The sequence below is a fragment of the Pseudophryne corroboree genome, chromosome 11, assembly GCF_028390025.1.
Source record: "Pseudophryne corroboree isolate aPseCor3 chromosome 11, aPseCor3.hap2, whole genome shotgun sequence".
Lineage (NCBI taxonomy): Eukaryota > Metazoa > Chordata > Amphibia > Anura > Myobatrachidae > Pseudophryne > Pseudophryne corroboree.
In genome coordinates, this window is record NC_086454.1 from 97,163,609 (window position 1) to 97,185,531 (window position 21,923).

Genomic DNA, 21,923 nt, shown 5'->3' on the forward strand with positions numbered 1-21,923 from the left:
TCGAAGAGATTCCATCTTGAACTTGAAAGTTTTCAAATACAGATTGAGAGATTTTAGGTTCAGGATCGGTCTGACCGAGCCGTTCGGTTTTGGTACGACAAAGAGGCTCGAATAAAACCCTTCTCCCCATTGAGACGGGGGTACCGGTACAATGACACTCTGTTGACACAGCTTTTGTATCGCAGCACTCACTACTTCCCTTTCTGGGATAGAAACTGGCAAGGCTGATTTGAAAAATCGGTGGGGGGGCACCTCCTGAAACTCCAGTTTGTACCCTTGGAACACTATGTCTAGAATCTAGGCCCGAGTGAAACCAGACCTGACTGAAGAGTCGGAGATGCGCCCCCACCGCGCCCCAGCATCATGTGGTGGACTTGGCAGAGGCCGGGGAGGACTTTTGGTCCTGGGAGCCTGGCACTGCAGGCGACCTTTTTCCCCTACCTCTACCTTTAGAGGCAAGGAAGGACGACCCTCTTCCTTTTTTGTAATTATTAGGCCGAAAGGACTGCATTTGATAATGGGGTGCCTTTTTCTGTTGTGCTGGAACATAAGGAAGAAAGGATGACTTACCCGCTGTAGCGGTAGGCACCAGGTCAGCGAGGCTGTCACCAAACAAGACACTACCTTTATATGGGAGAGCTTCCATTGCTTTCTTGGAGTCAGCATCAGCATTCCATTGTTGAATCCACAGCGCTCTCCTGGCCGAGACTGCCATGGCATTGGCCATTGATCCCAAGAGGCCAATATCCCTCGCCGCATCCTTTAGGTAAGCTGCAGCATCCCTGATATAACCGAGAGTCAAAAGAATGTTATCCCTATCCAGGGTATCCATGTGATAAGGGGTAATGGTAAGGGGTATATATTTTCCTTCTCTATTCCCCTCCTTTTCTCTGTCTGATTCTATTGCTTGTATTATATAACTATATTTCATATCTTTGAAGCAAATGTATAATTTTAACCCTTTAGTGATTTATAATAGTTCATCACTAATTGTGTACCTTTTATTAACAAACCCGCAGAGGTTGCATCTAGACATATATATCTTTAAATCATTAGGAATATTCTGTTCATAGAAGAATGCACACCAGTCATATAGAATGTAAATCATAAGGATGTATTTCAACAAACAATTGCTACTCATAGAATTCACTTTTATCATTAAACAGTATTGGTCAAATACAATGCAAGTCACCATATAATAGTTTCACAGATTTAAACTATATAAGAAACAGGATGAAATAAGTGTGATAGATGTATGTACTGTACTGTATGTGTATATATATATTTATTACTGGGGAGATATTTCTCAAAGCACTCGGCTAAATCCTTGATTTATTGATATACATTGGAAAAGATGTATATCTTAGAGAAATACCTTAGGGGATTGGTTTTGGTTTATGTATGTGTGTGTGTGGGGGGGGTGGGGGAGGGCAGCATGTGGCTACATGGTCCACAGACCACATGGGACAGACGCTAGACTCCATTTTGGGGAAACTCCCATGATTCCTAAGTCTGTAACATATGGTTCAAAAGGGAATGCCAGCAGCCATTTTAGGTTCGTGTTATGCACACCAGTGCTAACAGGAGTATACCGGTGTATGAACAGAGAGGGATGCGAAGCAAACGAACTCACAGACAGTATAACACAACATACACAGGAGGTGATGGAATAACTAATAAACACAAAGTGAACGGGGAAGCCCAAGGGCTCAGGAATTGGGTGTCTCCCTAGTGTCAGGAATGCTCAGATGGAATAGAGCGGACAATGAAGCGATGTGTAGTGATTTAACATGTGGAGCACCCGAAATGATGTTGCTAAGAGCAACAGAAAAAACCCCAAAGGGTTACCAACGGGTGTGGGAATAAACTCCTTGGTCAGAGATAGAAATATAGACACAAGGAGAGTATCCACAATCCTAACCCCCACTTGCAGGGCACAGGTTCAGCTTACTGCCACTAAACTGACACCTGGACGCCCTGCACAGTGAGGGAGGATTAAGCAAGCAGGTCTGAGAGTACAGCCGCAAACCTGCTGGGTTCACAGAATAGCAAAAGAACCCCAGCAGGTTAAACAACTGACTCCAGTCTTACTGCTAGGTCCGGATTGGCAGAATGAAGTACCGAATCCCAAGGCCTATTCGCAGTAAGCAACAAGTAATTACAAAGTCACACAGTACTAGCTAACTCTCTGGAACTGACTAACAAACAAAGATTCAGCAGCATTTGCCTAGCTTGAGAGGATGGTTTATATAGCAGGTGCTGTCCACGCCCCACTCAGTCCTCACAGACTGTGAGCAAAAAACCAGCGCCGGATTCCCTGCCGTGCACAGAGCCTGTAACCACTACACAGTAAAAACCCGGACCGGAGTATAAGCTGCGCTCAGGTTACTTCGCTAACACTTGCCTCCCGGTTGCCATGGCGACGTGGCAGCACAGAACAGGAGATCCTAACAGTACCCCCGCTCTGACGAGGGGTCAAAGAACCCCTACCACCGGGTTTATCGGGGAACTGCGAGAAGAAAGAGCGTATCAGTCTGGGGGCATGAAGATCACAACTGCGCACCCACGACCGCTCCTCCGGGCCATACCCCTTCCAGTGCACCAAAAATGACAGCCGACCCCGAACCATCTTGGAGTCAAGAACCCTTTCAACCACAAACTCCCTCTGACCCCGTATCAGAAGAGGAGAAGGTCTTCCACTGGAAGAAGGATTACTAACCGCCAGTTTTAAAAGGGAACAATGAAATGTTTTATTGATACCCAATGAACGGGGCAGATCTAACTGAAATGCCACCGGATTGATAACCCTGGTGATCCTATAAGGGCCGATGAACCGGGGGCCTAACTTATGAGATAGCTGTCTCAACTTCAAATTCTTGGTGGACAACCAGAAGAAGTCTCCTAATTTGAAGCTGCAGGGTCTTCTCCGCTTATCAAAAACCCTTTTGGTCACTAATGACACAGACACAAGGGCTTTCTTAACTTTCCCCCAAATACCCCTAAGGGCCGAAACCCCATCGGCCCCACTGTCAACAAAGGCCTCAGTCTTGACAGTTTGACCGAGGATCTCCAAAGTCACCGGAATGAGAAAAGTCTTTTTGGGAAATTCTGACTTCTGGCCTGACAGGATATTTCCCATCACCCTCAGGCTCTGAAGTTTTCCGGCTTTTCTTGGCATGATACTACAACATGACCTTTATTTCCACAGTACAAACACAAACCCTGCTGTCTCCTCCGCGTCTTCTCACGCGAGGAGAGGCGGGTAGCCCCAATCTGCATAGGCTCCTCGGAATATTCCTCAGAGTCTGAGGTTCCCTTGGGAAAAAAGGAAACTGCGGTCTCCCTTTCAAGCCTACGCTCTCTCAGCCGTCTATCCACCCGGATGGATAACTGCATGAGCTGATCTAAGCTATCAGGCGAGGGATATTGTACCAGTTGGTCCTTTATCTGGTCAGAAAGGCCCCTTCGGTACTGGTTTCTCAGGGCTGGGTCATTCCACTGGGTATCATGAGCCAACCTCCGAAACTCCGTACTATAAACCTCAGCTGGCCGTCGCCCTTGCTTAAGGACCGTAATCTGAGCCTCGGCTGAAGCCATCTTGTCAGGGTCATCATACAAAATGCCCAGTGCCGTAAAAAAAGCATCAACACTTTTAAGCGACGGACAGTCAGGCTGCAACCCATATGCCCAGACCTGTGGGTCTCCTTGTAGCAAGGAAATCACCATGCCCACCCGCTGAATCTCCGACCCAGAAGACTGGGGCCTAAGCCTGAAATATAGCTTACAGCTCTCCTTGAAACAAAAGAACTGCGAGCGATCTCCAGAAAAACGATCCGGGAGACTTACTTTCGGCTCCTTAACCCCTAAACTTGCCGCTGCTGCTGCGGGAGCTCCGCTAGCGGCCTGCGGGGTGTTCATTTTAATGGACATCTCATTAAATTGTCGAGTCAGGACCTGCACCTGATCGACCACCTGTTGCAAAGTATTTTGAGGGTATGCTCCATATTCCCACAAAATTTCAACAGGAGTAAGGCTGCTGAATATGTTATGCACACCAGTGCTAACAGGAGTATACCGGTGTATGAACAGAGAGGGATGCGAAGCAAACGAACTCACAGACAGTATAACACAACATACACAGGAGGTGATGGAATAACTAATAAACACAAAGTGAACGGGGAAGCCCAAGGGCTCAGGAATTGGGTGTCTCCCTAGTGTCAGGAATGCTCAGATGGAATAGAGCGGACAATGAAGCGAGATGTAGTGATTTAATATGTGGAGCACCCGAAATGATGTTGCTAAGAGCAACAGAAAAAACCCCAAAGGGTTACCAACGGGTGTGGGAATAAACTCCTTGGTCAGAGATAGAAATACAGACACAAGGAGAGTATCCACAATCCTAACCCCCACTTGCAGGGCACAGGTTCAGCTTACTGCCACTAAACTGACACCTGGACGCCCTGCACAGTGAGGGAGGATTAAGCAAGCAGGTCTGAGAGTACAGCCGCAAACCTGCTGGGTTCACAGAATAGCAAAAGAACCCCAGCAGGTTAAACAACTGACTTCAGTCTTACTGCTAGGTCCGGATTGGCAGAATGAAGTACCGAATCCCAAGGCCTATTCGCAGTAAGCAACAAGTAATTACAAAGTCACACAGTACTAGCTAACTCTCTGGATCTGACTAACAAACAAAGATTCAGCAGCATTTGCCTAGCCTGAGAGGATGGTTTATATAGCAGGTGCTGTCCACGCCCCACTCAGACCTCACAGACTGTGAGCAAAAAACCAGCGCCGGATTCCCTGCCATGCACAGAGCCTGTAACCACTACACAGTAAAAACCCGGACCGGAGTATAAGCTGCGCTCAGGTTACTTCGCTAACACTTGCCTCCCGGTTGCCAAGGCGACGTGGCAGCACAGAACAGGAGATCCTAACAGTTCGCAGATATTCAAACACATGGCATTCTTTGTTAGGCCATAGTCACATAGCAGAAACCATAAGACTCCACTATATTCCAAAATGTATAAGCTTCAACATAATGCATATGTGCTGATTTTACAATTCCAAGCCATCTAATTACATTTCACAATTCCAAGCCAACACAGTATCTCAATAACCAGAGCATACTGTATGCTGGCTATGCTATATAATGTAGCCTGTAATTATATGCCAATCCCGGTCTGTACCTTTGGAATAAATGCATCCTACATTATGCTAACTTTTCAGCCTTCCAAAATCAGATCACCAAGTAACCACAAATATCAGCATGCCATTGCTACAAGCACATGACTACAGTAACAAAAGGAAGTATGTGTTGACTTCTATACTTCAGCAAGATGCACCATACAAAACCACTACAATCTGTTATAAATCACCATCCACAAATGTATACCAGGAATGCTATGCTACAGATTGTCTACTGTTCCAATTCATTACAGATTTTATAGAGTATTATCACAATCACATAATTGCATAAGTACCATTAACCTTAAAGTCAAATGTATTTCCAAATTAACTATTCTATGCCAATCGTTTCACAACTACTTTACCACAAACACATATTTAACTATTCTATGTTATTTATCTATGAGATATTGAGAGTATGATACTCAGCTTTCCAGGGGAATGACTCCCAAGCTTCCCAGGCGTATCAGGGTCCATGCTTCTGAGGGCTAGGTAGATTCTGAGTGAGTGAGCTCTGATTTCAAGTGTTCAGGTATATTCAACCTGTGGGTGTGTCTTTCACAGCATGTGGGCTAGCTGTATCAGTGAGCTGAGCTGGCCATGTGCTGGGATTGTCTATTCAGATGCTAGCTTGCCAAGACTACAGTGTAGAGATGTTAATTAGGCTTCAGGTTACAGAAGCCAATATTATCAATTCATTCTTTGTATAATAATATATGTCCCTAAAATGTATATAATGGAGTTACTCTGTAACACCATGTCAGATGCCAAATTATCCGCCCACTTAGCAATAGCTCTACTCACCCATGCCGACGCCACGGCAGGTCTGAGGAGTGCACCCGTAGTGACATAAATGGCCTTTAATGTCGTTTCCTGCTTACGATCCGCAGGGTCCTTGAGGGCAGCAGTATCGGGAGACGGAAGCGCCACCTTCTTTGACAGCCGTGACAGAGCCTTGTCCACATTGGGAGATGACTCCCACTTTTCCCTGCCGTCAGAGGGGAAAGGATATGCCATAAAAATTCTCTTGGGAATCTGCCACCTTTTATCAGGAGATTCCCAAGCCTTTTCACAAAGAGCATTCAGTTCATGAGAGGGGGGAAACGTCACCTCAGGCTTCTTTCCCTTATACAAACAAACCCTTGTATCAGGAACAACAGGTACTTCAGAAATATGTAAAACATCTTTAATAGCCACAATCATGTACTGAATACTCTTAACCAATTTTGGATGTAAACTGGCCTCACTATAGTCGACACTGGAGTCAGAGTCCGTGTCAGTATCCGTATCAGCTATTTGGGTAAATTAACGCTTTTGTGACCCTGAGGGGGCCTGTACCTGAGACAAGGCGTCCTCCATGGATTTTCTCCACGTTTGTGTCTGAGAATCAGATTTATCCAGCCTTTTAGACAATAACGCCACATTTGCATTTAATCAGCAGTCGGCGGTGCCGACAGAGTCACTCCAAAATCCTTCTCGGCAGCCCAGCAACCTCCTCCGGGGAGGAGCACTCAGCCTCAGACATGTCGACACACCGTACCGACGCGCACACACACACACACTGGCTATAGGGGACAGACCCACAGGGAAGCCTGTTAGAGAACACAGAGGGAGTTTACCAGCTCACACCCCAGCAGCTATTTCAGTACTGAGAAATAATATCAGATGTCTGTGCTGTTATAATAGCACCAAATTACTGTGCCCCCTGCGCCCTGCACCCTGTAAGTGCCGTTGGAAGTATGTGTGGGAGCTTGGCGCGCAGCGCGACCACTGCGCTGTACCTCGTTACTGAAGTCTTCTGCCATCACTGAAGTCTTCTGTTCTTCTATATACTCACCCGGCATCTTTCTTCTGGCTTCTGTGAGGGGGTTGACGGCACGGCTCCGGGAACAAGCAGCTAGGCGCACCAAGTGATTGAACCCTCTGGAGCTAATGGTGTCCAGTAGCCTAAGAAGCAGAGCCTTTAACTCAGAAGAAGTAGGTCTGACTTCTCTCCCCTCACTCCCACGAAGCAGGGAGCCTGTAGCCAGCAGGTCTCCCTGAAAATAAAAAACCTAACATAAAGTATTTTCAGAGAAACTCAGGAGAGTTCCCCTAGTGTGTGTCCAGTCTCTCTGGTCACATAATCTAACTGGGGTCTGGAGGAGGGGCATAGAGGGAGGAGCCAGTTCACACCCATTCAAAGTCTTATAGTGTGCCCATGTCTCCTGCGAATCCCGTCTATACCCCATGGTCCTTTTGGAGTCCCCAGCATCCTCTAGGACGTAAGAGAAATAAACAATAAACAATCAGCAGTGAAAATAAAGGCTGTGTACTGAAGTACAAAATACACATAGTAACATAATCTATCTATATATATAAAAATGGATCTATGTGTGTATGTATATGTGTATGTATGTATGTATGTTCCAGCATAACTCTGGAATGCCTGGAGCAATTTATACCAAACTAGATACACATATGACTTACCCCCACAGTATTTTTTCCCAGATTGTAAGACACCCCTAGGGGTGCTGTTGGGAAGGGGGTGATATGTAAAAATCCATAGTTTTTGGGGTCGCTGAGATGAATAGTGACACTCCCGATGCCGTTTAAGTCCAAGTTTAGCCCCCATCAGCATGGGGGAGGGGGAAGGGGTGAAAAATGACATGTCCAAAATGGCCGACATTAGTGTCAAATCAATTGTTTTCGGGGTCGCTAAGCTGATCGTATTTTGAAAATTGATCTGTTCCTTAGACTGTCTGTTAACATATAGGCTATGGATCTTCAGGCTAATTCTTTTAGGGGTTGGATAGTGAACTTAAACTTGAAGATGACCGTAATGAAAATAGTCGTATTGCATTAAGATTTCCATGCAGGCGATCTACGGGCATAAAAAGGGGTTGACGGGCTGTGGCTTGGCCAGGAAGGAGAGTGGTCACGTTGTGGTGGAGCTCCTGAGACCTCATCAAATTGTCTCCCCACTCCTACCATTGCCCTTACCTCGGAAACGGGTCCTCTTCTCTCACTACATCACCGGCTGCTCCCTCCGGCGGTGTTCGTGGAGTCGGGAGGTCCCTCCGGTGGTCTCTGCGGGTTGCGGCCTGCCACGGTGGGGGAAGCCAAAACCTACATTTCCGGAGCTGCACAGCAAGCTGAAACATATGGGCTGGTGGAGGTAAGTGGCCCCTGCACCCATGTCCCAAATATTATCTCCCCCCTGCTTCTGGGACAGTATCAGGAAGACCTAAACTGGAGATCCTAGGTCTCCTCTATCTCAGGAGCCTTGTGGTGGCCATTTTGGAGGTTGGCAGCCAGCACTACCTATGTGCTGAGAAGCTAGTAGTTCAACTCTCTGAGGTATCTCACTGTGCCTTACTACTGAACAATATAAAGCATAATTTAGGGGATTATCTGGAGCTCTAGCCCCCTTTGACGGGGCCCCTTATTTTTATATACGTGCAAGGTGCAAGTTGCTGGATTTTTCAAAGATTATACAACCTGTGATACAGATACCTAGAAAAGGGAACAAACAACTGAATAGCAATTCCCTACAGGAACGCCAGTTTGGGACTATTTCTCATGGTTTCTAATACTATCCTAAATCTTATTAAACAAGATCCTAAAAGTGCTGTGACTTATATGGCTCTAGAGCTCCCTCATATGGTGCATACTCGCAAATGGATTTATTGTTTTCAATAACTGTCCATAAGCTTTCCTACAAGACACCTTGAATACTAGATCATCAGCTGCAGCTGCTTCACCTCCGTCCTATGGCACTGCTCCCGCCATGAACATGATTTAGCCATACCACGCAGAGGGGATTATGTAGTGTATTATGTAGTGTACTACCTTGAATGCGTTCAGCCATTTCTCCCATACCATTACTGCACATCTGATACTATTCCCGATTGTCCCGACACATGATGAAGCAACGTAACTTCCGGAAAAACACAAGATCCTCACCCAAACCCTTGCATATTCACTCACGCGTTTCACTCTTTAGTTAAGACTCCTGTCAGTGACCAATGTCCACTTACACCTGTGACCCCACCGGCAGCAGGTGCCCAGATGGAAGGTGATGCTGCCAAGGAACAGCAACAACCCAGTCCAATGAAACATTCTGGGGCTGACTCCACTGACATGGCTGCCATACTGACACAATTGCGTTCTCTTCCGACTCGCCATGATATCTAACAAGATTTGCAGTCAATGGAGAAACGAATCCAAGACTCTATCCAGTCCAGAATTTCGGCCATACAAACAGACTTAACACAGATAGGAGATAGAGTTTAAATGCTGGAAGAACGTACAGAAGGTATTGAATCCAAAATTGCTGATCTACATGACCTGATATCGTGTCACTCCCATTCTCTTACAGACGCTACACGCAGACTCACATATATGGATGATAGGGGATGTAGAAACAATCCTCCTGTATCAAAGGCCTCCCAGAGGACATTCCGCCCCAAGTCATCATAGATGCTTTAACAAAGATATTCAATGAGCTATTGGGTGCCTCTGTAGACTCACAGATCCTATTTGACAGGGCTCATCGGGCTCTCCGCCCGAAAGGCCCCCGTTCAGAGCGTCCCCGCGACGTCATCTGTCAGTTACACTGTTTTTATGGAAAAGAAATACTACGAAGATCCAGACAAGTATCAACCATAGACTTTAATGGCCACCAGGTTCAGATTTTCCAAAACCTATCATGGCACACTCTGCAACAGAGACGTCTCCTGAAACCTCTCACAGATGTTCCCCGGAAACAGGAGATTAAATTGCGGTGGGGCTTCCCATTAAGCATCCAGGTGACACATGAGGGAATCCGGACCACATTACAGGAATATGAAGATGTTCCTCAATTCTGTAAAACTCTTGGTCTACCGGTGATCAATTTACCAAATTGGCTAGATCCCCTTACACCTCCCTCTTCAGCCCAACCACAGAGAGAGGCCTGGAAAAAAGCAGGCAACTCCCGAAGATGTCCAAGAGCCAACCAGACCGGGTTGTCACGTGAGGACACTTGACTTGACTAAGCTGTCTTTTGAATACATATCATCCTCCGAGTGAGACATATAGGAGGTTAAATGTTTAATAGTGTGTTTGTTTTTCTCTTCCTTGATGGTTTGACCACCACATGGAAATCTGTTGGCCCCAACTACAACCATACCCTTATATCTGCTGAAATGGCTGTTCGAATATACAGTAGTTCAATTTCATTTATCAATGATCTTAAGATGTTACATAGTGAGGCCACACTCACTACTCCCCTCATACTCCTACTCTGCTGTAAATTTCCATGACTGTAGGCCATTTATATAGATGCCCATGGCTCTAAATGCAGGGTCTTACTGTTTCGCATTGACACTGTTGCTATTTTTGCTATACTGCTACTCATACGATGACATAACAGGTTGGATTGTTTGTTTACTTTGTCTGATATACCCGCTAAACTATGTTCAGACCTACATTTGCTTATTTTTGTTTCCCTTCTGTGTTTTCCTAGTCTTCCGTTCCCGCACTTTATCCATGCAGGTACCAACGACGATGCCAACAGCAATAAACCCAACATGGGACAGGAGCTATACCAATATACAGATGACACTCACATTATACTATAATGGCGAAGTTGAAAGTCTGGTCTAATAATGTAAAGGGTTTAAACGTACCTGAGAAGAGATCGCATCTATTACATACACTACACACAGAGAGAGCAGAAGTGGTATTTCTACAAGAAACACACTTTAAGAAAGGGGTATCACCGGGTCTTAGCTCCCGTCATTTCCCTGTAGGCTTTTTTAATAACTATTCAGGAGCAAAAGCGAGAGAGACTGCTATCTTATTTGCCAAACACCTTATGCTCAGTGACCTAACAGAAAGATCGATAGGAGATGGCAGAGGGTTGATGATTAAAGCCACCATAGATCAACAGGTGCTTACATTTGTTAATCTTTACTTCCCTAACCAAAACCAGATACATTTCTTCAGACGTAGTCTGGAATCCATCGAGGATTGCATAGAGGGTGTCTTGATAGTGGGTGGGGATTTTAATTGGACACTAGAACCAGCAATTGACTCCTCAGTTGGAACATCTAGGACCTCGCTGAAACAAGCTAGACAATTTAGATCGATCTCACACGACTTTCAGTTGGTGGATTCTTGGTGTCTCCTCCACCCAGCAGACAGGGACTATACCCCCACAATTCATATTCTCACATTGACTATCTCTGTGTGAGTCACAGACACTTAGATCTGTTACTGGGTGCTACCATTGGCCAAATAGTAGGCTCAGACCATTCCTCTATCACACTCATGCTCCAAAGTTCACCTCCGACACAGTGGCAATCGCGGTTTAATGAGCAACTCCTTCGGGATCCCAACTGCCGAGCCCAACTAGAGACAGCCCCGGGAATCTCATTACCCGGGGCTATGCACGTAAGGGCTTTACCGCTGGCTGTCCTCAGATTCTCTGTCCTGTATAAGACTCCTATGCCTCTGGTTCACCGCCGCTCGCTCCGTCTGATACAAACGACTTCCAGCTATATTCTCATACAAAAAGTGACCAAATCCACCTTCTACCGACTATTACAGCCATAGGGTCCTCCCCCTCTGGCAGGAGGCCGGGACCAGACAGTTTTCCAATAACGTATTATAAGGCATTTTAAGAGAAACTTGTCCCACTGCTTCTGCGGGCCTGAAATGCAGTCTCGTCGGAGAACCCTTTCTCTAGCCAATCTCTTGGAGCTCATATAACGGTGTTACCAAAGGAGGGCAAAGACACATTGCTCCCGTCTAGCTACAGACCCATCTCATTATTAAACGTAGACATCAAGCTAAATGCCAAACTTCTAGCTGTCTGGGCCTGCTCCTGCCGCTCCTGCCGGGGATTGTTCACCCTGACCAAGTAGGCTTTGTGCCAGTTAGGGTGTTTGACTTAATAGCGCATGCTCAGGCTGTTAAATCATCAATGATGCTTCTCTCCACTGATGCCAAGAAGGCCTTCGACCGCGTAGACTGGACCTTTATGGAGGCAATACTGCGGAAATCGGGTCTCAGCTACATGTTCCTTCAAAAAATACTTGCACTCTATCGAGCTCCAACGGCACAGGTTAGGATTAATGGGACCCTGTCTGATCCAGTATAAAAATATCCAATGGAACACGACAGTGATGTCCACTCTTGCCTGTCAGGAATCCGCATTCTCCATTGCATCACTTCCAGTGAAAAGGCGTCTCCTGGCTTCAGTCCTCTGTTTTCAGAGTATTCCCTGTGAATTGGACCTGTGGAACTACAGGTCCCAGCAGTTCCAGTCTTCAGTCTTCTGCAGCCCACAGCTCACTGTTCTCCACCTAACCAGTTCTATCTTTTGGTAACCACTGGTTTCAGCCAGCAGCCTGGAGTACACAGTGCTTCTAGCTAAACAGCATTAACTCCCGGTGCACTACTGATCCCAGCCAGCAACCAGCAGTGCATTGCATTAACTGTCTATAGAATTATTCTCCCGGTTAATCACCAGCTCCAGTTAACACTCAGCTGATCCCGGCATCCAATCCAGCGCTGTGTTTCCCAGCCAGGGCCCTGTGACCAATCACTGCAGAGCAAGGGGTATAAGTTCCTGTCCGCGGCTCACTCACATCACCTTGGACAATGAGTCACATATGGTGTGTCTAGTTCTCCTGGTTCCCGTGTTCCTGTCGCCAGTGATTCCTCCGTTGTTGTTCCCGTGTTCCTGTCTCCAGTTATTCACCGTGGTTACTCTCATAATTCATCACTCTGCAATTCTCCTGTTTACTGTGGACTTCAAACCACAGCTACAAGCTCATCAGCAGTAAGAGACTCTCTTCAGGTGTTCATTCCATTTCCTTACCTGTGCACTTTGTTATCAGTATATCAACCTGTGCATCTCAGCAGTAATACCAACTAATTGCATTGAGACTGTCTCCTGCTTGGGCCTAGTGAGGCCATAAGGACTTATGCCAGTGGTTTCCAAAGTTTTTTGAATCACGGCGCCCTAGAATATCAGAATATTTTCACGGCACCCCTAAGCCAAAAATTTCTTAATCAGAAATTTAGAAAGAAATGTGACATTAAGTAGATCGCGTTTATATGTCATCCTTAGGGTCAGTTGTGTGGTGAGGGACAAGATTTGCTTCTGTTTGGCCACATATTTTATGACTGGCAGCCACCAGCACTGGTTTTGCCTATTATATTGACCATGAATAATTTGAATTGGTCCTGGACCACCAACCCAGGGCACCCCTGCAAGTTTCCCAAGGCACCCCAGGGAGTCACGGCACACAGTTTGGGAACCTCTGACTTATGCTATATAGAGACTGTGTATTTTCAAATGGGTGTGGTTCGTTTTATCGACCGTATCTAGGTCGACCACTATAGGTCGACAGTCACTAGGTCGACATGGATGGAAGGTCGACAGGGTTTCTAGGTCGACATGTGCTAGGTCGACAGGCCTAAAGGTCGACATGAGGATTTTTTTTTTGGGTGTCGTTTTCTTCGTAAAGTGACTGGGATCCCGAAGCATCACTCGCCATGCTTCGGGCATGGTGCCTTCGCTCCGCTACCGCTTCGCTCGGCACACTTTACTGTTCCAATCGTAGTCCACGTGGATCGTTAAGTATGAAAAAATCCAAAAAAAAATAAAAAATGTAAAAAACTCATGTCGACCTTTAGACCTGTCGACCTAGCACATGTCGACCTAGAAACCCTGTCGACCTTCCATCCATGTCGACCTAGTGACTGTCGACCTATAGTGGTCGACCTAAACATTGTCGACCTAGACACTGTCGATCTTCAGACCGGATCCCTTTTCAAATAATACCGGAGTTCTGCCTTTTCCATCTGCATTTCAGTTTTCATTTCATTTCATATTGTGTTATACAGAGACTGTGTGTTTCTAAATAATACCGGAGTTCTGCTTTTCAATCCATCTGCATTCAGTTATCCGTTCATTTTATATTACACAGAGACTGTGCTTTCAAGTATTACCGGAGTTTTGTTTATTCATCTGCATTTATCCAATTAAGTTATTTCATATTTTGTTGCAAGAGACTTTCAGTTACTTTTGGTTTCAGTTATCAATCATTGTTTGCTACATTGCCGGTCTTCAGTTATTATTCATTATTATACCATCTGCTTTGTTACCTCTGTGCTAATCATACTTGCCTACTCTCCCGGAATGGCCGGGAGGCTCCCGAAAATCGGATGACCCTCCCAGCCCTCCGGAAAAGCAGGCAAGTCTCCCGATTTGCGTGGTCCCCCTGCCCGTCCGCCCACTTAGTGTGTAAAGTGGGCGGTCCGGGCAGTTGATGACGCGATTCTTGCTGAATTGCGTCATCATAGCCACGCCCCCTGGAGTGTAATGCAAGTGATCGCGGCATTACAGAGTGGGAGGCGTGGCTTAAAGGAGGTGTCATCGTGACTCCGCCTCTGGTCCACCCCCTCATCCAGGTCACAGCCTCCCCTGCCCGCCCTCTGTGCCGACCTGGCTGCTCTCTCCCGCAGAGAGCAGCCAGAATGTAGGTAAGCATGGTGCTAATAAACATCAGCGCATATGCGCAGGACTTTCATATTGCCTCCACGCTTTGTACATTGCACCAACACTGACCCACTAGTGCCCCCTCCGGGGACAGACAAAACCTGAGACCTGACATTGCCCCTGCTCTTTGTCCTGGGCATGGAAGCCTTAGCACAGTTGATCAGACAGAATCCCACCATTACGGGCCTGCAGGTAGGAGATGTAGATCACCGCTTAGCCCTATTCGCTGATGACTTACTCACAATCATGACAAACCCAATGACCTCACTCCCGAATCTTATGAAAGAATTTGATCAAAATCAATTTTGCCAAATCCACGGCCCTAAATATATCCCCCTCTGCAGGGGAAACATCAGCCCTAAAAGCCTCCTTCCCATTTGAGTGGCACCTATCACCTAGGAGTACTAATTCCCTCTTCCCTCCAGCGAACAACCACCATCAATCATGACCCCTTACTGCAAAAGATAAAGCAGGAGATGGCACAGTGGCTCACACAGAGATTTTCATGGCTTGGCCGCTTGAACATATTTAAAATGAATGTATTGTCCAGATTGTTGTATATCTTCCAGACAATTCCCTTCAAACTTCCCCATCGTTTCTTGATAGATACTCATAAAGCAATCAGCCACTTTGTCTCGGGGGGGGGGGGGGGGATTGATTTGGTCTTGATTTTGCCGACTGATCGCACAGTATACCGGCGCCGGAATCCCGACAGCCAGCATACCAACACTTTTTCTCCCTCTTGGGGGTCCACGACCCCCTGGAGGGAGAATAGATAGCGTCATGCCCGCAGCGTGGCGAGCGCAGAGAGCCCGCAAGGGGCTCATTTGCGCTCACCCAGCTGTCGGTATGCTGCCGGCGGTCGGGATTCCGGCGCTGGTATGCTGGCCACCGGGAGTCCAGCCGCCGGCATACCCTACTACACCCGTCTAGAAATAAATCACAAAGGGGCCAACAATTACCCTTGATTTCGGCCTACTACCAGGCCTCAATACTTTATAGAATTCTTGACTGGACACACCCAGAATCAAATAGGAAACAGTGGGTAACACTTAAATCTTACTCGACACAAAAGAACCTCAGATACATTCAATGGTTCCCTAAAATTGAGAAAATTGCACACCCCACAGTGGGCCCTACTCTAGATGTATGGAAATCGATCAGGTCTAAATATGACATTTCAACCAATAAGTCCCCTCTCATGCCCATCATAGGTAACCCTACATTGGAAAAATAAAGGAATAGATAGGGCATATCAGATCTGTAATCGAGGCACAATTAGATCCTTCTCGGATCTATGAAAATCGGAAAATATACCCCCCAAAGACTTCTGGTTCTACCTTCCAGTCACAGGGAAAGGCACTAAATCTCAATAGGGAACTCGCTCCTTTTGAGAAACTATGAACACAGCATTTGGCCCCTACACACGTAATCTCAAAGGCTTATAAAATTATCCTGGGTGGTACATTTCCTGATACCCCCTCTTTTTGCACAGCTTGGGATACAAATCGACTGGAAGAAACAATGGCACTCATTCCGAGTTGATTGCACGTAGCAACTTTTTGCTGCTCGTGCGATCAACTTGGCGCCGCCTATGGAGAAGTGTATTTTAGCATAGCAGGGCTGCGATCGCTTGTGCAGCCCTGCTATGTTAAAAATGTTTCCTGCAAAACAAGACCAGGGTCAGACCTACGTACCCTGTGCAACGGATCCAGCGATGAAGGTCCCGGGATTGACGCCAGACATCCGCCCTCCAAACACCTGGACACGCCTGCGTTCAGATCTCCACGGCCGGAAAACGGTGAGTATCCGCCCTGGAATACCTCCCCGTTGTCTATCTTCTTGCGATCGTGCTAGCGATCACTTTCTTCTCTCTTCTGGTTGTTGCCCGGCAACGGCTGTCACCGGGCAACGATGCTCGTGTGCATTGCGGGCGCCACACATGCGCAGTTTCCGACCCGTTCGCACCGCAGCGAAGAACCGTTGCGTGCAAACGGGTCGGAATGACCCCCAATATGCTATGATAACATAACGTTCCACTAGCTTGGAAGTCAGTGAAACTCAGTACAAGCTATTAACAAGGTGGTATAGATGGCCCACTTTACTCTATAGATGCTATCCATCTGTATCGCCTCTGTGTTGGAGATGTGGAGGGGAAAGAGGCACACTAATACATATCTGGTGGGATTGCTCCCTCATAACCCCATTCTGGCGCGAAGTTATAAAACTGACATCCAAAATAGTGGGGTATGATGTACCCAGCAGACCTGACTTCTGGCTGCTTTCACATTCTAATATCCCTACGACTAGATATAAAAAAAACTCACTACTCAGACACTTAAGCAACGCAGCAAGAGCGGTGATACCAGTGCACTGGTGCTCAGCAGTAGCTCCTATGATTTGGGAATGGTGTCAAAGGACAGATTTCTACATGCATATGGAGGGCAGCTACTACACTGCACTAGAAAAATACTCCACATATACATTGACCTGGTATCCGTGGCTTGAATTTAAGACCACACAAGACTATACTGCACTAACCCCAACAAACCGTACTTAAAGATAGCCCCCCACCCCCCGAGAATTGCACAAAATCGCACATGCTCCGACATACAAACTGACTTACCTGTGCCCTGACCCTCGTCTTACCCTTCCTTCTCTCCCACCTCTTATTGGGGGTCATACCGAGTTGATCGTAGCTGTGCTAAATTTAGCACAGCTACAATCGTAAACTCAGACATGCGGGGGGACGCCCAGCACAGGGCTAGCCAGCCCCGCATGTCTGTGTCGGCCCCCCCGCACAAATACAAAAGCATCGCACAGCGGCGATGCCTTTGTATTTGAGGAGTAACTCCCAGCGTAGCTCCTGCGGGTAGCCGGGAGTTACTCGTCGCTCACGCAGCCGCCGCGGCCCGCCCCCGAATGGTCTGGCCACGCCTCTGTCTCAGAGGCGATCGCTGGGCACCGACGACTGCCATGCGCCGGCACACTGCGGCGCTGCAACAAACTGCAGCGAGCGATCGGGTCGGAATGACCCCCTATATTTGGTTTAGTACTGTGATTGTTTTCTATTCTTGTAATGTACACAGAAATTTGCTTGTTATACACTTGATGTATGTGAGACAAATAGTCATATTGTTTAATACCTTGTTCTTGAGATGTACAAATATTTGTGCTTTTGTCTTTTCTTTTTTCTGCAGAAAAATTGAAAATAAAGAATCTTTATAAAAATAAATAAAAGGGATTGACATAATGTCGTCATTACTAATGCGTGGCTTGGGTTGCGTGAACAATAACGCCCAAACGGACAAGATCGGATCAAAATTTGAATTGCACCCCCAGGGTGTAGGATGTAATAAACTATAAAAATGGTCCTATCACTTTTTACCGTATCTGCTACGGGTGCTCCTTGGGTAACGCCAAGAACCATGGATTAATATTTACCTACATGAAGACGTCTCAAATTTACATCTCTATAGATTTACCAACCCGTGAAAATCACAAACTCCCGTGCAAAGAACGGGTAAAACGCTAGTTCTTTATTAAAAAAAATTTAAAAATAATAACCGTAAGCAAGTAAAGGAAAACGAAGAAATACAAGGCAGGAAGTAGGAAGCGAAAGAGAGGGGAATGTTAAAAAAGGGATAAGCCGCCATGGAATAAAAAAATAGAAAAAAAAAATCTGCAGTCCACGAATGTAGAGGAGAAGAAGGGACTTAACCAAATTACTTAGGGACTTAGATCACATATCTTGTGGCATCACAGACAAGTGCTATAGTCAGCCGAGGACTTATATTCCAACCAAGGGAACCAGGTACTTGCAAAATCAGAAGGTTTCACACATGATTATTATTGGTAGTTATTTATTGCTTTAGTAATGGGCCCAGTAAAGTTTACAATTTATATTCCCTACCACATGCACAGGGTTTGGTCCGAAATATCAATAGTCACTGCAACGGTGGCCAGTCCTCTCTCCATGCATAATTAAAGGAAAGTGAGCGATTGCCTCCCGCCCACCGGTTCTGACACTAGCACACCCCCCCCCCCGTGCTGTGCATAGCCGCTTCGCATGCGAAAGTAGATTGTATTTTTTTATATTTTGAACAGAGGGGTCTGGTCACGCCTCCCCTCTTTGGCCACACCTCCTCTCATTACCGGGGCCCGGCAAAGCTGACTGCATCCCTGCGTGTAGGGCATAATATTGTGCAAGAGGCATTACTGCATGGGGAATAACATGGTATAACGGGCACTATTGTGTCGGTGTAAGGTAGTCTTTTCATGCAAGACACCACGCCCCCTGCACTGAGACCACATCCCTTTTTGGGTGCACAGAAATATTTTATTTTTGCAATGTTTATGGGGGAGGTGCATTTGTTAGTCTTTGCACTGGGAGCCAAATTGTCCAGAAACAGCCCTGCAGATACAGCAAGTCCCACAGTTTACTGGATAGCTCGAGATTCAGTAGTGAGTTGTCACACCCCCCGCACCAAGCCACTCCTCCCTGCATTCGGCACTAATGCCAAAATGATCTGTATTCATAGGCCGTGATCCCTAGAGATGGGCCCCCTAAGCTGATATAGATACACCCGTCAGCTAATCACCAGGCCGGGCAGCAAAGTTGTAAGCAGACCATCAAAGGCCACTTCATCGCCACGTGGCCTGGTGCATTGCACCGTCTACACTGCCCAGGGAGGTGCGGTGACTTCAATGGCTGGGGAGGCACTGACTAGTATCAGAGACAGAATTGTACACACATAAATGATTTGATGTTGAGTTTTGACTATAAAAATGATTAGAACAATACAAAGATGATATAAATAATACAAAGATGATCTTTCTAAGTTATAAATATCTTCTTTGACTTATTCCAATCGTTTTTTATAGTCAAAACTCTGGAGTATACTGGGGTATGACAGGTGACTGTGTCACGATCCTGGTAATTAGTCACCACTTCTTACCGTCTAAGTGCCTCCTGAGACTGGTCCAGCGTTCCAAGCCTGGATTCCACCTGCGCTGTCTGCGTACAGCGCGCTGTACAACATCGCCTCAGTCTCCCTCCTGTGATCCCGGCAGCGCTGTCATGGCAACTACACAGCAAGTTTCTCCTGTCACAATGAATGGCGTCTCCTGCCCTCCGCGGCCTCCGCCGCTGCCATTACTACATATTCCCACATGTTAAGTTCAAACAGACTTTCCCTCCAGAATCAAACTTGGGCGCAGCCATGTTTGGATTCATCACATGATACCTTACAGCCTATCCACTGTGCTCTGGACTCTGCCTGATTGCTCAGCCAATACCTGCTTCCCAGTTGGTATAAATATCCTGCATCCAGGCTGCCTAATTGTCGGAGCTTTGGTTGTTTATCCTAGTGATACATGGCTCTCCTGGTTGTGGATGTTCTAGCTTGTGCTTCCAGGTATTCCAGCTCCTGTGACCTTGCTCCACTTAAAGAGACCCCCGCACCAGTTTCCATCCTGCAGTGCTGCCAGACTCCTGCAGTGTTCCTACATTGCATCCTGTGATCTGCAGTGATCTATCACCGGCTTCCAGCTTTCAGCGTTGTTCCAGTATCGCTTCCAGCTTCCAGCAGTGTTCCAGTATCACTCTCTCATTGCTTACCAACATTGCTTTCCGTGATCTACAGTAACTTCATCACCGGCTTCCAGCTTCCAGCGTTGTTCCAGTCTCGCTTCCAGCGGTGTTCCTGAGTCACTTCCAGCTCTCAGCGGTGTCCTGTATTACTCTCCATCTCCTGCGGTGTTCCAGCATTGATCCGCTTATCATCTACCACAAATCATCGAATCACAGTTCACCATCGATACTCACCATCAGACTCTATTTACAACGGTGAGTTCAATACACCTTCTGTCTGCTCCGGTTCCATCTGGGATCCCCAGCAGTTTTTCTAAGTTCCCTTCTACTTCTCTGCATCTGTACCAACTCCAGCTGCCAGAGTGTCATCGGCTGGACAATACCAGCTCGTTCCCTCATACAGTGGTTAGCTGTGGCCAATGGACTTACCATCTCTGGGTCTTGCAAGGACTTTGTCTCATATCATCCAGCATAGCCACAGTACTCGCTTACCACTGTGCTCCTAGGAAATGTACTGCTGTCTAATCTGCACAAGTTATTGTTGAAAGTTATCTGAACTGCCAAGGTGTCTAAACTGTGTGTTCAATAAACAGACTTTGTTTTTTATACTTCGTTGTTGTGGTCACGCCTTCGGGCAATGGTGCTTAACCTTCTGCATGTCCAAGAACCCTATTCAACCTCCACGGTTCACATACACATCAGCCCCTATGTCTGAGGCTTCCCTAGGTCAGCCTCAGCCTCAGCCCTCAGTTGTGACAGACTGCATGTCACTGGCACCGCCGGTAGTTCTGCCCCATTGTTATGGTCATAAATGAGAAGTGTCATTTTGTAACCATAAAAATGTTGCCCTTCCACTTTTGGCTTCCAGGTCACATGTCCTGTCTACCCCACCCTATGTATGCCAATTATCCTCATGAGAGATTACAGAAAAGTAAAGTAAGATGCCATTTTTTAGACAGTACACAGTTATCTGTTGTACTTTGTCAGGACTGCCTGCAGGAGTCACTGCTGTCCATTAGCTGTAAAATCTACTCTTACCATATAGGTATATGAATAACCTGCAACCCCATGCTAAAAAAGTGTGATAATTGGATCATAGCTGCTGACTGTCCCCTGGTGGTAGTAGGTACGGGGCTCCTAGTGAGAAAATAGAGTAATATTGTTCTCTACAGTGGAACTACAGGTCACAGCAAGCATGCCCCGCAAGTCTGCACTCGGAGAACCATAAGTGCCAGCATGCCTGGCACCTATACCTCCACTGTAAAAATTGTTTTGTTTTTATAAGACAGTACTCACGCACCAAATGTGTTAAGCCTGTATTACACAATTCCACTCACACACACTTCATACTTACCTACCCCTTGGAGGTGGTTGGACTCCTTGTCCAGGTGTAAGTCTACTCAAAACAGAAAGACGCAGCTTCCCGAGTTCACAGACATGCTGTACTGTAGATAAGTACAGTCATTGCCATTTCTATCATGGCTGCAATGTGTGCGGTGCACTCGGGCCTCTGGATCCAGGGGACCCACACACCGCACACCCATATTGTGTTAATACTCACCTTTCTGGAGTCCCACGTCGGGTGCTGCAAAAAGTCACTCCCAAAATGGT

General features: G+C 46.6%; 1 long non-coding RNA gene across 1 annotated transcript in view; it reads left to right on the top strand.

Moving 5' to 3' along the window:
- The window catches only part of LOC134968968 (uncharacterized), a 41,031-nt gene extending 20,111 nt beyond the window's left edge, over positions 1 to 20,920 (top strand). Inside the window, exon 2 of the long non-coding RNA XR_010189359.1 lies at positions 17,920 to 20,920. This is a non-coding gene — a long non-coding RNA (uncharacterized LOC134968968). The remainder of the gene's footprint in view (positions 1 to 17,919) is intronic.
- Positions 20,921 to 21,923: the final 1,003 nt, after the last annotated feature.